Source organism: Pan troglodytes, chromosome 11, assembly GCF_028858775.2.
Source record: "Pan troglodytes isolate AG18354 chromosome 11, NHGRI_mPanTro3-v2.0_pri, whole genome shotgun sequence".
NCBI lineage: Eukaryota > Metazoa > Chordata > Mammalia > Primates > Hominidae > Pan > Pan troglodytes.
This window is the reverse complement of record NC_072409.2, coordinates 46,392,728-46,410,304: the sequence shown is the minus strand read 5'-3', so window position 1 is coordinate 46,410,304 and position 17,577 is coordinate 46,392,728. Positions and strand designations below refer to the sequence as shown.

The window sequence follows — 17,577 nt, the reverse complement described above, 5'->3', positions numbered from 1 at the left end:
GGTGGAGAGTTCTGTAGATGTCTATTAGGTCCCCTTGGTGCAGAGCTGAGTTCAATTCCTGGGTATCCTTGTTGACTTTCTGTCTCGTTGATCTGTCTAATGTTGACAGTGGGGTGTTAAAGTCTCCCATTATTAATGTGTGGGAGTCTAAGTCTCTTTGTAGGTCACTCAGGACTTGCTTTATGAATCTGGGTGCTCCTGTATTGGGTGCATATATATTTAGGATAGTTAGCTCTTCTAACAAGAATTGATCCCTTTACCATTATGTAATGGCCTTCTTTGTCTCTTTTGATCTTTGTTGGTTTAAAGTCTGTTTTATCCGACACTAGGATTGCAACCCCTGCCTTTTTTTGTTTTCCATTTGCTTGGTAGATCTTCCTCCACCCTTTTATGTTGAGCCTGTGTGTGTCTCTGCACGTGAGATGGGTTTCCTGAATACAGCACACTGATGGGTCTTGACTCTTTATCCAATTTGCCAGTCTGTGTCTTTTAATTGGAGCATTTAGTCCATTTACATTTAAAGTTAATTTTGTTATGTGTGAATTTGATCCTGTCATTATGATGTTAGCTGGTTATTTTGCTCGTTAGTTGATGCAGTTTCTTCCTAGTCTTGATGGTCTTTACATTTTGGCATGATTTTGCAGTGACTGGTACCGGTTGTTCCTTTCCATGTTTAATGCTTCCTTCAGGAGTTCTTTTAGGGCAGGCCTGGTGGTGACAAAATCTCTCAGCATTTGCTTGTGTGTGAAGTATTTTATTTCTCCTTCACTTACGAAGCTTAGTTTGGCTGGATATGAAATTCTGGGTTGAAAATTCTTTTCTTTAAGAATGTTGAATATTAGCCCCCACTCTCTTCTGGCTTGTAGAGTTTCTGCCGAGAGTTCCGCTGTTACTCTGACAGGCTTCCCTTTGTGGGTAACCCGACCTTTCTCTCTGGCTGCCCTTAACATTTTCTCCTTCATTTCAACTTTGGTGAATCTGACAATTATGTGTCTTGGAGTTGCTCTTCTCGAGGAGTATCTTTGTGGCGTTCTCTGTATTTCCTGAATCTGAATGTTGGCCTGCCTTGCTACATTGGGGAAGTTCTCCTGGATAATATCCTGCAGAGTGTTTTCCAACTTGGTTCCATTCTCCCCGTCACTTTCAGGTGCACCAATCAAACGTAGATTTGGTCTTTTCACATAGTCCCATATTTCTTGGAGGCTTTGTTTGTTTCTTTTTATTCTTTTTTCTCTAAACTTCCCTTCTCACTTCATTTCATTCATTTCATCTTCCATCGCTGACACCCTGTCTTCCAGTTGATCGCATCAGCTCCTGAGGCTTCTGCATTCTTCACGTAGTTCTCGAGCCTTGGGTTTCAGCTCCATCAGCTCCTTTAAGCACTTCTCTGTATTGGTTATTCTAGTTATACATTCGTCTAAATTTTTTTCAAAGTTTTTAACTTCTTTGCCTTTGGTTTGAATTTCCTCCTGTAGCTCGGAGTAGTTTGATCGTCTGAAGCCTTCTTCTCTCAACTCGTCAAAGTCATTCTCCATCCAGCTTTGTTCCGTTGCTTGTGAGGAACTGCGTTCCTTTGGAGGAGGAGAGGCTCTGTGCTTTTTAGAGTTTCTGGTTTTTCTGCTCTGTTTTTTCCCCATCTTTGTGGTTTTATCTACTTTTGGTCTTTGATGATGGTGATGTACAGATGGGTTTTTGGTGTGCATGTCCTTTCTGTTTGTTAGTTTTCCTTCTAACAGACAGGAACCTCAGCTGCAGGTCTGTGGGAGTTTGCTAGAGGTCCACTCCAGACCCTATTTGCCTGGCTATCAGCAGCAGTGGCTGCAGAACAGCGGATTTTCGCGAACCGCGAATGCTGCTGTCTGATCGTTCCTCTGGAAGTTTTGTCTCAGAGGAGTACCCGGCTGTGTGAGGTGTCAGTCTGCCCCTACAGGGGGGTGCCTCCCAGTTAGGCTGCTCGGGGGTCAGAGGTCAGGGACCCACTTGAGGAGGCAGTCTGCCCGTTCTCAGATCTCCAGCTGCGTGCTGGGAGAACCACTGCTCTCTTCAAAGCTGTCAGACAGGGACATTTAAGTCTGCAGAGGTTACTGCTGTCTTTTTGTTTGTCTGTGCCCTGCCCCCAGAGGTGGAGCCTACAGAGGCAGGCAGACCTCCTTGAGCTGTGTTGGGCTCCACCCAGTTCGAGCTTCCCGGCTGCTTTGTTTACCTAAGCAAGCCTGGGCAATGGCGGGCGCCCCTCTCCTGGCCTCGCTGCCGCCTTGCAGTTTGATCTCAGATTGCTGTGCTAGCAATCAGCGAGACTGTGTGGGCGAAGGACCCTCCGAGCCAGGTGAGGGATATAATCTCCTGGTGGGCCGTTTCTTAAGCCTGTCGGAAAAGCGCAGTATTAGGGTGGGAGTGACCCAATTTTCCAGGTGCCGTCTGTCTTTGACTAGGAAAGGGAACTCCCTGACCCCTTGCGCTTCCCAAGTGAGGCAATGCCTCGCCCTGCTTCAGTTCGCACACGGTGCGCTGCACCCACTGTCCTGCGCCCACTGTCTGGGACTCCCTAGTGAGATGAACCCAGTACCTCAGATGGAAATGCAGAAATCACCCGTCTTCTGCGTCGCTCACGCTGGGAGCTGTAGACCGGAGCTGTTCCTATTCGGCTATCTTGGATGCCCTCCGGGCTTCTCTTTCAAATCCAGTGCCACTCACCTCCTCAACTGTGATTCTGAGTTTATCATGTTATTCAGGTTCCTACTTCTCAAGGTTTCCTTAAGTTTCCTAAGTCCTCCCTGATTTCATAGTCAGGTATCGGCAGTCACAAAAAGATTAAAAACAAAAAACAAACAACAAACAAATACCTAGATAGACCACCCGTGTACCAAAGGTGCCATAAACGTTGAGACCATTCTATAAAAACTGTAATACACAGAAAACAAATGATTAAGAACAAGTATATCCAAAACCCTTAACCACAGCTCAAAAGCTATCAGAAGGCAGCATGATGTGATGTAGGGATACTATTTCTGTCCAGCACTTGGAGTAGCGAAGGAACAAAGTTTCCGGTGAGAAATGGAATTCTCAGACCTGTGCCCCATGCAGGCTAGCAGGAATAGGTCATAACGGGCACTTGATACAGGAATCCTGGAACCTAAAATCTTATCGGGTATGCTGCAGAAGAGCAAGTAAAACCAACCAGAAAGACATCTCCACAATTGAGACCTGAGAGGACTCAAAAGAGAGAAAACAACTTTCCCAATCAAAAACCACAACCCCACCATGAGTGAGAGTCAGCATACAAGACATGCAGAAGGGCCGCTGTCCAAGAACGCGAGACGCTGGACACTAGAAAGTGCTCCCAAGAGCATAAACATAAGGAAAGGTTAAAAAGTTACTAAGAAAAGGACAGGCTGGGCTGGGCGTGGTGGCTCACGCCTGTAATCCCAGCACTTTGGGAGGCCGAGGCGAGCAGATTACCTGAGGTCAGGAGTTCAAGACCAGCCTGACCAACATGGTGAGACCCCATCTCTAGTAATAATACAAAAAAATTAGCTAGGCATGGTGGCGCATGCCTATAATACCAGCTACTCGGGAGGCTAAAGCAGGAGAATCGCTTGAACCCAGGAGGCAGAGGTTGCAGTGAGTCGAGATTGTGCCACTGCACTCCAGCCTGCTCAGGAAGAACGAAATTCTATCTCAAAAACAAAAACAAAAAAGGACAGGCTAACCTTGCTAAATAGTCAAATAGAACTTCCAGAAATAAAATCTAAGAGCCAATAAAATTAGAAATCTAAAAGATAGATTAAATACCCCATCAGACACTGCAGAGAAATGAAAGACAGAGCTGAGATTACCAAGAGATGCAAAAATATGAAAGAGTACATACTGAACGTGGAGGATATGAAGGTTAAAAGTACACTAAACATTAGCTCTACAGGGAAAAACTGGAGGAAAAAAGTGAGAGACAATGTTTGAACAGATAAAAGCTAAAAAATTCCCAGAATTCATGAGAGACAGAAATCCACAGACTGAAGTACAAAAATGAATCCCAAGTAGGATAAATATGAATAAATTACAAGAAGACACATGACAGTGAAACTGTAGAATTTTAGAGAAAAAGAATTGTGAAAGCCACTAGAAAAAACAGAAGATGAACAATAATTAGACTGACACAGTCTCCCCATAACACAGGCCAGGCCATGATGAAGAAATTCTCCAAGGCTGCAGGGCAAATAATGATCCACTTAGAACCTGTTACCCACTAACTGTCATCCAAGGAGGTAAAATAAAAACATTTCTCATTAAGAGATACAGATTACCTTCTCTGAATCTCTACACAACAATCTAATAGAGAATATATTTTAGAAAAAGGAATTTTAAGCGCAAAGAAGCTGCACGGATAAAGAAAGAAATACCTAAAGACTGGCAATAAGAAAGTGGTAAATAGGTAAAGAAGGTGATTCTCAAATATAATAATCCTGGAAGATACAAAATAAGTGGAGGTCAAATATCAGACATCAAGAAAGGGGGAGTGGGGATGGGGAACAACTGAAGTAGGAGTCTAGTAAGTCCCTGTACTGCTCAGTAAGGAAGAGAGGAAGATTAATTAACATTTGGGGCAAGGTGGCTCATGCCCGCAATCCCAGCACTTTGGGACACCAAAGCGGGGGGATCACCTGAGGTCAGGAGCCCGAGACCAGCCTGGCCAACATGGTGAAACCCTGTCTCTACTAAAAATACAAAAAATATTAGTCGGGTGTGGTGGTGCATGCCTGTAATCCCAGCTACTCCAGAGGCGGAGGCAGGAGAATCCCTTGCACCTGGGAGAGAGACGCTGCAGTGAGCTGAGACGGTGCCACTGCATTCCAGCCTGGGCAACAGAGTGAGACCCTGTCTCAAAAAACAAAAAAAAAATTGGACAGGAATTACTTATGTTAAGCATGAGGAGAAGAAAAGAATAAGGGAAGTCTAATCAAGAAAACCTGATCAAGCAGACTAAAGGCAAGGGAAAAAAAAAAAGAAATGAAAAAATTAAGGCCACTGCCCTGGAACAAAAGACCACTTCTGTCAGCTGCTCCTGCAACTAGGTGTGGCCAGCATTGCCGTAACCAAGCTGACAGGCCCAGAAGGAGCCTCTTTTCTGCCCATCTGCCTGACATCCTCCCTTAAGGTGACTTATGAATGGAAGTCACACACCTCAAGGGCAGAACACAGGATGGTAACCTGGGTCCCTAATCATCTGTGGCGCTAGCTACCTTGCTCCACACTTGTGAGGGCAAATAAACTTCTACTTTCCCTAAGCCATCTAAGTTTGGGTTTCCTATTATATGCAGCTGTACCCACTACTAATTAGTTACAACTTCAATCAGAATGATCTCTAACAATGCTACCTTTAGGTGTTTTGAAGAAATCAGTTTGTTTTTTCTAAAGGGAGGTAAAATAATTTGACACAGATATTGTACTTATTTCCCACACATAACACATATTCCTGGGAGCGGGACTTCACAATGAAACAGTATACAACCAAGTAAGCAAACCTTTTAAAGACCACAACAAAAAGCAACCCTGTAAGGGGTCAAGTGTAGAACCACAAATACTGAATGAGACTTGGGTAAAATTTTGAGGGATAGCAACATACACAGATTCAAAAAGTTATGCATCCAAGTATTCAGACAGACGTGAAAATGACAGACTTTAAACATACATTTTTCAATGCTTCTAATGATGAATATGGTATCCAAGATGCCTAGGAAGAATTAGAATAAAACTGCTGCATGGGGTAAAGGAAAGAGCAGTATTTTTGAATATACTATTTGCACAATGACATTTTAAATATATATGTGCAATTAAATTAATAAATCAAATAACATTATTTTTGGCCATTTCTTATACATCCCTTTAAATTTACATATCAAATTGGCCAAGAAACTCTTTTAAATGCTATTGGGAAAATTGTGAATCACCTCATATTTCAGCAGATATTAGTGTTTACTATACAAATAAGTTAGTAATCAAAATAAATGTAAACAGATTAAACTCCTCAGTTAAAAAATGATACTAGGATTAAAATCCAATTATGTACAAAAGAACTACACACAATGATACAGTAAAATTGAAAACAGAGTCCTATTAATCACAGAATAACTAAATGATAGCTGGTGTAGCTACACTGCTATCAGACAAATGGACTTGAAGGTAAAACATAATTTTTGTTAGAGATAAGGGACATTCAAAACGATGTAAAAATGCTGAGCCCACATACATTTCACACCTTCAAACTAAACAATTTAAAAATGAAACAGAGACAGAGAATGAATCCATATGGTGGGTAATACTGATCTTTATACTGTCTCTTTCTTTCTCATTCATTTACATACCAGACAGAAAACGGCTAAGACTGTCAACTATTTGAATAATAATTAAAGTGCTTGATGTAATGGACACAAGACACCTTGAATAAAAGGAATATATAATATAAATTTTTGTGATAAAGCCGTGGAACATTTGCAAAATTTACAATAAAGTAAGACATAAAGCAAGTGTCAACAAGAGCAGCCAAATCATTCAGAAAAGCTATCATCCGGAACATGTTTTTTAATCACATAGCAATAAATTATAAATTACTGAGAAGACAAAAACTCAAGGAAAACATTATGCTTTAGTCAAAGAAAAAAAAGAAAATTAAAAAATATTTAGGTCTGAATAACACACATTAGAAGTATAGCCTACAGGCCGGGTGCAGTGACTCATGCCTGTAATACCAGCACTTTGGGAGGTTAAGGCGGGTGGATCACCCGAGGTCAAGAGATTGAGACCATCCTGGCCAACATGGTGAAACCCTGTCTCTATTAAAAAATAATAATAATAAATTAGCTGGGCGTGGTGGCACACACCTGTAGTTCCAGCTACTGGGGAGGCTGAGGCAGGAGAATGGCTTGAACCTGGGAGGCAAAGGTTGCAGTGAGCTGAGATTGCGCCACTGCACTCCAGCCTGACAACAGGGCAAGACTCCATCCTCCCTCCCCCCAAAAAAAGTATAGCCTACATCTGGAATAGTACTTAGAAGGGAATTTATAGGCTTAAACACAGAAAAGTTCATTATGCCTCATACTCAATTTTGAAAGTTTGCAGCAAGTTCATTCAGTAGCAAAACCTGTCCTAAACATATATGAAACTCTTTACTGCTTTTATTTACTCAATGGAATGAAACTATTCTGGGGATGCTGCCCTAGACTGCATGAGAGTGGTTCTGTAATAAGGAATACGTACTTTATTATCTTTCAAAACCTTTTTTTAAGCCTGAATCCTGAATTACACTCAGGGTGTTTTGTAAAGAGAATGTCAGTCAATACTAGAAAAGATTAAAAATGTAAATTAAGTGTTCAACTAAGTTAGAAAAAGAACAGAGTACACCTAAGAGATATATTAATAGAAGTTAAATAAGAAGTAAAGATTTCAGAAAATACAACATAATAAAGAAAAGTCATGCAATGATCTTAGATGCAGAAATAACATTTGATGAAGTTCAACATCTATTTATAAAACTCTTAGAAACCTAGATCGGAGGAAATGGTCTCGAATTGATAAGACTATAATACCTAAAACCTACAGATATTAACTGGGAAACAAGAGAGCCATTACTTTTATGAATATGAACAAAACAAGGATGCTTGGTCTCTTTTTACTATTCAGCATATTACTAAAGGCCATAACAGTAAAACTGTAAGTCCAAAAATGTGAATAAACAAGTGTGCACACACACACACACGTCTGAGAAGAGTCACACTGTTATCAGCAGGTGATACGGTCACCTTACATAAAAAACTCAACGAAATCAACAAACCATTGGAATTAATAGTAAATAAAGGTAACAAAATACAAAGTATTTACAGTATCAAGAAAAATATAAAGACAGTAATAAATGATAAGATATACGATGGTCAGCTGAAGGGATAGCTCAACATTTTAAAGATATTACATTTTGCCAAAATAAACTACAAACTCAATGCAATCACAACTAAAATTCCACCAGGATTTCTAATGGAGCTCTATAAACTTCAATAATTACACAGAAGGATACAAGTTCAGGAATGGCTAACTGAAGTTAGAAACCGGGAGGTGCTTTACCAGAAGGAAGCAAATATTGTAATATTTGCAGGTAGGCAGAGACCAATGAAAGAATCTAGAATTCATGAGAACTGTGTACATACAAATACCTGGAAAATGACAGCAGTTACCCCACAAACCACTAGGTTTCACACAAATTTTTCTCTACGGATAAAGTTGAACAGCCAGGTATAAAGTGAATTCCAGCCATATTAAAAATCTAAAAGGTATTTTAGAAAAGATAACAAAATGTGGAAGAATGTCTTTGGGACCTCAGGGTAGGAAATGATTTCTTAACCAAGTCTTTAAGAATACAAACCGTAAGGCCAAGATGGATGCATCTGACCAAGTCAAAATTAAGAAATTTGGTTCAACGAAAGATACCAAAGATAAAGTTAACAGACGGGTGATAGAGAAGAGGTTTATTGTATTTCACTGAATCTAAGATGTCATCAATTGTATTTTATCCATCACTAAGGAAGAGAAACAGTGTCAATTAAAATACAATGATGTTTTCTTGTCATGTGCAGCTTTTTAGTTTATGCTTAATGCAAAGGTCTATTATACATTCTTAGACCCAGATTTTTGTTACACTACATTTGTACTTATGAAAAGGAAAATGTAAGTCAAGACATTCCTAAAACCTCTTTAACTGAGTTCTGTCCCTCTCCTCTAAGTCACTGATACCACAAGTTTTCATACCATGTTCTCCTTGCTCTTGGCAGTGTCTTGGCATTTCTTACCAGCATGCTCCACTATGATTTCTGAGATTATCTGACATGTTAACTGTCACCCATTCTCAAGTTCTGATGCTGCAACTTTCCTATTGAACTAACCTCATAGTTTTATCGTCCTTCCAATTAAATCACATGTTTCTAGAAAGTAAGCTGATACTACCCAAAGGCAACAGGAAGTCTGACAAAGAGATCTTCAAAGCCTTTTGTCATCCTCTGCCTCTGCTCTGCAGGTCTGGCCATTTCTCCGGCCATCAGTTGCCTCATTGACCAGCAGGGCATACACTTCAACTGGAGTGCTGACAGTAAGCCCGCCACCACGAAGTTCACTGGTACATAAGCAATGACAACCATGTCACAAACTACCTTCCTGACTGACAATGACTCATCAGTGACTCTCAGCAGCTTTAAGATTCATCCCCACTTCAAAGATTTTAAACTAGGGAAAAACAGTATGTGTCTTAGAATCAATGTAACAGAGTACTAACTCAAAAATTGACTAAGGATTAAAATCTACAAGGTATACAGAACCTTTGCTAATCAAAAGAAAGACTGGGAATCCAGTAAAAAAACAGGTAAAAGATATGAAGAGGCATTCAAAGAAGCAGAAGACTCCAGTAGCTAAAAAGTAGATGAAAAAGTAGATGATGCTCAAAGGCTCAAACATTAAGAGAAATCCAAAGCAAACAGTATTGCTAAACAGAGATGTAGGGAAAACTTGAGTTCCTATATACTATCTCAGGGGACCATAGATGACACAGAAAAGTCCTACAGGAAAATTAGGCAGGCATATATCAGTATCCTATTCCTGGTTCTATACCCCCAGAGAAATTCAAGGGAATATTAGGTTCATGAGGGAATATTAATCAGAGGATTCTTTGCAGCAGTGAGAAATGGGGGCGGCTTAGGTGTCTATCATGAGGAAAATGGAGAAGTAAAATTTGGTGGCTGCATACACAGAAGAATATGTAGCAGTCAAAAGAAATGAACAAGAAATATATGCAGCAACTCTACCTCTCTTTACTGACCCTGCTTTGATATTTCTTCATACCACTTAATATCAGCTAACATTAAAAAACACCTCAACCCTTGATCTCTTCTGAAAGCACACTCAGAAAGCAAATGCAAAATGCCTACAAAGTTTAAAGGTCTAAACCCACCCAGACCAGAACAAGCAGAAAGGTGACAAAATGTGGGAAACTGGAAAGTAAATGGATAAGTTGTATTTGATAAGTCAAAGAGATCAAAGAGAAAGGCAAGCCTAGGCCAGCAGTGAAAAGCCAAGCAGCAACGCCTGAAACATGCTCCCAAACTGGGGCACCAGCTTCCATTAAACACTGGAAAACGGGAAAGGCCGACAACAACAGGAGGACTGGCTGGGTGCCTAGACAACAGGCAGTCACTCCGCTCCTCCACCCTGAAGAAGTGCTCTCTGGAGAGGCTGTGTATAAACTGGAAGTCCTAAGAATGAGTGAAGGCAGGGGTGCCGTTCTGAAGACAAAAATTAGGTGTGAGTTACATAATGAATGGTAAGACCCTGGGCCTCTTGCCTTCCACTCAGCTCCCAAATGGTGGAAAGCAGCTTTTTACCTGCAAAGTAATAGACTAGAGGACTCCTCTCCTGGGAAACACAAAGCCAAGAGAATAAAAACTATAAATACTAAGTTTGGGGGTCCCCTCAAATAAACGAACAGGTCCCTGTCTGATTATCCTAGTGCAAGCCCCTCAGTCAAAAAGCCCACCCCATCCTCACCCCTCTAAAACACAAATGGTAACTAAATGTGGTGATGGATATGTTAATTTGATTGTGGTCATTATTTCACAATGTGTGTGTGTGTATATATATATATATATATAAATATAAAATCATCTTATTATACATCTTGAATATATACAATTTTTATTTAGCAATTATACCTCAGTAAAACTGAAGAAAAAGCCAAGCCCATTTTAACAGGGCTCTCAATGACCATTTTAATGTGTCATTCTTGAAAATAGACCATCCTTACATTTATGGTCAACTGATTTTCAACAAGACAACTCAGAAGGGAAATAGTCTTTTCAACAAACGGTGCTAGGACAACTTGACATCCACCTGGAAAAAGATAAAGATAGGCCTCTACCTCACACCATATACAAAAATTAACTTGAATTACACACTAAATGTAAGGGCAAAAACTATAAACTGTTAGAAGACAGGAAAGAGTAAATCTTCGTAACCTTAGATTAAGCCAAAGTTTTTACAGATGACAAAAAAGCACAAGCAACGAAAGGAAAAACAGGGAAGTCAGACATCATTAAAATAAACTTTTGAATTTCAAAGATCACTATCAAAGAAGTAAAATAAAATCCCACAGAATGAAAAAAAAAAATCTGCAAATCATATATCTGACAAGGGACTAGGATTCAAAATATATAAAGAACTTTTACAGTTTTAATGATAGAAAGAACCCCCAATTGAAAACAGCTAAGTGATTAAAGTAGACATTTCTCCAAAGAAAATATACAAATGGCCAATAAGCCGATGAAAAGATGCGCAACATCATTAGTTATCTGGGAAATGCAAATTAAAACCATAAGATCCCACTTCCCACCTACTAGGATGGCTACAATAAAATAGAAAATAATAAGCATTGCTAAGGATGTGAAGAAATTGTAAACCTCATATGTAGCTAATGGGAATATAAAATGATGCAACCACTTTGGAAAACAGTTTGGGGGTTCCTCAAAATGTTAAACACAGAGTTATCACATGACACAGCAATCCTACTCCTAGGTATATATCCAAGAAAAATTAAAACATTATGCCCACGCAAAAATGTGTACACATTATTTCATAGCAGTTTTATTATTTTTTATTTTTTCATATACTCTTACGAGGGAAAAAACCCAATTGTGCATCAACTGATTAATGTATAAACAAAATGTGTGTATCCATACACTGAAATATTATTTGGTGATAAAATGAAGTACGGATACATGCTACAATGTGGATGAGTCCTGAAAACATTATGTTAAGTGAAAGAACCCAGAAACAAAGGCTAAGTATTGTTTATTCCTTTTAATGTGAAATGTCCAGAATAGGCAAGTCCATAAAGTAGATAAATGGTTGCTAAGGCCTGGGCAGAGGAAGGAGTGGGAAGTAACTGCTAATGGCTTTGGGATTTCTTTTGGGGTGATAAAAATATTCTGGAATTAGATGGTGGTGATAGTTGTATAACTCTGGGAATATGCTAAAAACCACTTAATTATACACTTCAAAATGACAGATTTTATGGTATATAGATTATGTATCAGTACAGCTGCTGTTTAAAGGAAAAAAACCTTACACTTCAAAATGGTAAATTTTATGGTAAATAGATTATATATCAATAAGGCTTCTGTCTAAAGGAGAAAAATCTAAGTTAATTCGCTTACTCTTGTGTCAACTCAGTATTGAATGTAAATAGGTATTGCATAAATTGAAGAAAAGTAACACTCAATGTAATCTCATTGGACTCCGGTGAAGACTCCAAGATGGCGATCGGTAACCATCTTGGCTACCCTGACTCAGCATTCCCGGATTCACCCGTTCCCGCCATCCCGGCGGCCATCTTGGCTACCCTGACTTGGCATTTTCGCTTATTCCCGCCATCCCGACAGCCACATCGGGTACCCTGACTCAGCATTTCCGGGTTCACCTTTCCTGTTCCTGCCACCCGGACCAACGCGCATGCCCACTAGGGCGTGTCACACTCAGAAGCACGAAACTCAACCTACCCCGCCCCTACCCCGCCCACTCCTCACCCAGCATCCATAAAAGCGCACTGCACCTTTGGCACAGCGCGACTTCCCTGGCCCTCCCCCTGCGGACCAGTGAACCTCGCCCGAGAGCTCAATAAAGAAGATTTTTGCCCTCTTTGTCTCGCCTCTCAGCCTTATTGGTCCACGGTGCCCCTCCATTGCCTTTCATGGTGCCTTTCGGACCCCTGCCCGACCTCAGTTCCCCATTTCCTTAGAGCACCGTCGGGGACTAAAACCCATTATTACTCGTCTTCTACAACAACACATCCTAATTACCACTAATTCTCCTTGCAATACTCCTATTCTGCCGGTACAAAAAGCCTCTGGGGCTTACCGTCTAGTACAAGATCTTCACCTCATCAACGAGGCAGTCATCCCTACAGTCCCGGTAGTTCCTAATCCATACACACTCCTCTCTCGCATCCCCCCCCAACACGTCTCACTTTACTGTTCTAGACCTTAAAGATGCCTTTTTCTCTATCCCACTAGACCCCGCTTGTTACTTCCTCTTTGCTTTCACGTGGGAGGACCCAGACACCGGCGTCTCTACACAACTCACCTGGACGGTTCTGCCACAGGGGTTTAGAGACAGCCCTCATTTCTTTGGACAGGCATTGGCCCAAGACCTCGCTCGCTGCCCTTTGGAGGCCAGTACTGTTATCCAATATGTCGACGACCTCCTCCCTTTGCAGCCCCTCTGAGACAGATTGCCTTAAGGACACTAGTACTCTCTTAAACTTCCTAGGAAACCAAGGCTATAGAGTCACCCCGTCCAAAGCCCAACTATGTACCTCTAAAGTCACTTACTTAGGCATACGTCTCACCCCAAACTCAAAAGGCCTAACCTCAGACAGAATCAGCCTTTTACAAAATCTTCAACCTCCACAAGATGCTGAAGATATTCTCTCTTTCTTAGGGCTAGTCGGCTTTTTCAGACATTGGGTCCCCAATTTCGGAGTCCTAGCAAGGCCCCTGTACCAGGCCGCCAAACAGACTCCCATTGGCCCACTGTCTGAGCCAAAACTAGTAGCCAATCTTTACAATAAGCTTAAAAATTGCCTCATAACAGCCCCAGTCCTCTCACTCCCAAACCCGCTACGCCCATTTCATCTCTTTGCCGATGAGTGGGAAAAGGTTGCTACAGGGCTCCTGGCCCAACCGGTAGGAGAAACACACCAGCCAGTAGCCCACCTTTCCAAGCAGCTCGATCCCACTGTCCAGGGCTGGCAGCCGTGTCTGTGGGCTTTAGCTGTGGCAGCGGAACTCACCAAAGAGGCTCTTAAGCTTACCTTAGGGCACCCTCTCACTGTTTTCTCCTCACACAGGCTACAAGACTTACTCTCACACAAGTGCCTGAGTCACCTGACCCCCTCCAGACTCCAGCTATTTCATCTCCTGTTTATTGAAAACCCACACATCACACTTACTACCTCTCCAACTTTAAACCCAGCTACCCTCCTTCCCTGCCCAGAGCAGGATCCTTCACCCTTACATTCATGTCCTGAAGTCCTATCAGCCCTACGCCCCGCGCACCTAAGCCTCCAAGACAACCCCATCCTAGATCCCCACCAGACCCTGTTTGTAGATGGTAGCTCCGTCCCCGTGCCGCATGGCCAACGACGAGCAGCATACGCAGTGGTCACCTCATCTCAAGTAGTTGAGACCAATTTACAAACTTTAAAAAAAGATCCAAGGGGAGTTAAAACACTCCTACAACCCTCTCCGCCCTGGTCCTTCTTGGTGGTTTTCACCCGTGGTTCAACAGATGCTCCCTTTCCTTATCCCAATTATAATTCTCTGTATAATAATGTGTTTTGCCCCAATCCTACTACAGTTTCTCCGCCAGCGGATACAAGAAATCACGAGGGTCACTTTCAACCAGATGTTACTTCACCCCTACGTCCAACTGCCGACCTCTGATTTAGGCCCCCTCCCCAACAACGCCCCTTAACAGCAGGAAGTAGCCAGACGATTTCGTCACCCCTTTTCTATAACCAAAAAGAGGTTGGACTGATTAGACTCCGGTGAAGACTCCAAGATGGCGATCGGTAACCATCTTGGCTACCCTGACTCAGCATTCCCGGATTCACCGGTTCCCGCCATCTCGGCGGCCATCTTGGCTACCCTGACTTGGCATTTTCGCTTATTCCCGCCATCCCGACAGCCACATCGGGTACCCTGACTCAGCATTTCCGGGTTCACCTTTCCTGTTCCCGCCACCCGGACCAAAGCGCATGCCCACTAGGGCGTGTCACACTCAGAAGCACGAAACTCAACCTACCCCGCCCCTACCCCGCCCACTCCTCACCCAGCATCCATAAAAGTGCCCTGTACCTTTGGCACAGCGCGACTTCCCTGGCCCTCCCCCCGCGGACCAGTGAACCTTGCCCGAGAGCTCAATAAAGAAGATTTTTGCCCTCTTTGTCTCGCCCCTCAGCCTTATTGATCCACGGTGCCCTTCCATTGCCTCTCACTATCAACAAAACAACCTTCAATTTTCTTGTAGTTTCTGCAAACAATTTACATAATGTTCTTGATGACAATAAAAATATTGTGCATATTGAAAAAAAAGAAGGGATGTTAACAATCACCAGATATTGAGGAAGTGTCTAACAGATCAATAAAACTGATAAAACAACCAGTACAGTGCAAAAGGGTAAAAATAAAAAATTTTAAGATGTGTAGGTTTCAAAAAAAAAAATTCACCTTCCATGACCCTTCTCTGAAATCTATCTATAATCTACTGTAAACCAAGAGACAGGAAATAGCCAATGCAGAACAGAGAAAGGAAATTCTCAAGCTAATGGTGATGGGACACTCCAGGGCCACCCTGTGTAGCAGCTGCATATAACAACCAGTCAGGAGTGGAGCAGGATAGAGAAAGAACAAAGAAAGTGAATCTAATAGATAACTAACGTGTGAACATTCTGAATGGACTTCTATGCTCCTAGAGGCAAACAACATAAAGACCACTGTAGAACCAATCAAGTAACCAAACAAAAATGATTAACTCTGGGGAAAACAAAAGTATCCAAGAAAGAAAATATAGCCTCATAACATTGGCCCAACTAATGAATAATACTAATGAAGTCATAAAAATATAACCACTAAATTATCTAAGGACACATTATCCTATATCTGAACTCTGCCAGAAGAAAGGGCAGAGCAAGGTTGCTGCATGAGCTGGGGTCCTGTTAGGGGCACCCAGGGATCGGCACCACAGCCCAAGGTCTGCACCAGGCTGCTGCACTTGCTGGAGGAAGAGTACCTTCCCCTAATCCACACAAAGGCATGACAGGAGCTATTCCAGGCCTGGGCACAGTGAGTGTAGATGTGTTTTCAGAGAGCCAGTCTCAATCGCCTACAATTAATGGATATACAGTCGCGTGCCATTTAACATCTCAATTGACAAAATGGACCACATATACAACAGTGGTCCTATAAGAGTAAAATACTGTATTTTTACTGTACTTTTTTTTTTTTTTTTTTTTTTTTTAAGACAGGGTCTGGCTCTGTTGCCCAGGATGGAGCACAGTGGCACAATCTTGTTTCACTGCAACCTCCACCTCCCAGGCTCAAGCCATCCTCCCACCTCATCCTCCCAAGTAGCTGGGACTATAGGCCTATACTACCACACCCACCTAATTTTTTGGATTCTTTGGTAGAGGAGGGGTTTTGTCATGTTGCCCAGGCTGGTCTCAAATTCCTGGGCTCAAGTGACCTGCCCACCTCAGCCTCCCAAAGTGCTGAGATTGCAGGCATGAGCCATCGTGCCTGGCCCTATTGTACCTTCTCTATACTTAAATATATTTAGATACACAAATACCATTTTACTACAACTGCCTAGAGTATTCAGTAGAGTAACATGCTGTATAGATTGTGACCTAGGAGCAATAGGCTATACCATATAGTCTAGGTGCGTACCAGCTTATAGGTACACACTACACATCTAGGTCTGTGTAAGTCCACTCTATGATGTTTGCATGACAATGGAATTGCCTAACACATTTCTCAGAACGTATCTACGTCATTAAGTGACGCATGACTGTAAGGAAACCTGGGGAAAAAAAAGTCAAGCAGAAAATAAAGAACAACATAAGCAAGTTTCTTAACAAAAAAAAAAAAAAAAAGGTAGGTCAGGTATGGTGGCTCACGCCTGTGATCCCAGCACTTTGGGAGGCCGAGGCGGGCAGATCACCAGAGGTCAGGAGTTTGAGACCAGCCTGACCAACATGGTGAAACCCCATCTCTAGCAGCCTAGTTTAGGAAGCTGCTTGATGCCCACAGGGCTATACTGCCCCAGAGAAGGAGCCCACATATAGCACCATCTAGAAAGCCAAGCCATAGCTGAGTATATTCTGTTCCATGAACTAGTGGTCACTGCCTCTTTCCATCCCAGGGGCTACCCTGTCGTTACAACAGCCTTCTCCAGGAAAGCAGCTACTGCTGTCTATATCCTAGAAACAAACTCTCAAAGAGGTTTGCCTTCCACATCCTAGTGACTGCAACACTCTAACTGTGGACCGATTACTGATTTATTGTGCCATCAGTGCGCTCACTAACTGGCCCTGGTGTTTCTAGGTGATCCCCATCTCAAACCTGCAGACCAGCCCCAGTAATCCACAGCCAGGCGAGTGTTTCCAGGGAAGTCCCATCTCAAACTGGTGTACCAACCCCTGTGACTCAGTAACACAGTCACTAGATAGGCATGCAGCTTCCTGACACCGCCGCCTTCTCCCCCAGCCCCCAGTCCTGAGCAGAAAAACAAACTGCACATGCTCCTGCAGCCTAGGTCACCAAGACACTCACAGGTATCACCAAAATGGATGCTAGCAAAAGAAAAAAAAAAAAACAGGCAAGAGAAAAGCACAGATATTACACTACTGTGTCCTCCTAGAACTAAAGCAGATGCAGCCCATCCAACTGACACCCTAAGACACATCTCCAGGTGAAAATCTTTCTCTACATAAGC

General features: G+C 42.2%; 1 protein-coding gene across 14 annotated transcripts in view; it reads right to left on the bottom strand.

The window, feature by feature from the left end:
• The window catches only part of SPTLC1 (serine palmitoyltransferase long chain base subunit 1), an 86,058-nt gene that overhangs the window by 54,003 nt on the left and 14,478 nt on the right, over positions 1 to 17,577 (bottom strand). Inside the window, exons 1-3 of one of the 14 annotated variants that reach the window (XM_063787145.1) lie at positions 14,459 to 14,814; positions 2,567 to 2,710; positions 2,204 to 2,364 (exon numbers count right to left, since the gene is read on the bottom strand). The exons of 7 other annotated variants lie outside the window; for them this stretch is intronic. The gene's annotated coding sequence lies outside the window, so the exon portion shown is untranslated. Of the gene's footprint in view, positions 1 to 2,203; positions 2,365 to 2,566; positions 4,167 to 13,164; positions 14,833 to 17,577 lie in introns of those variants that run through there. 6 more of the 14 variants (XM_063787143.1, XM_054657777.2, XM_063787144.1 and 3 more) reach the window with 6 other exon arrangements.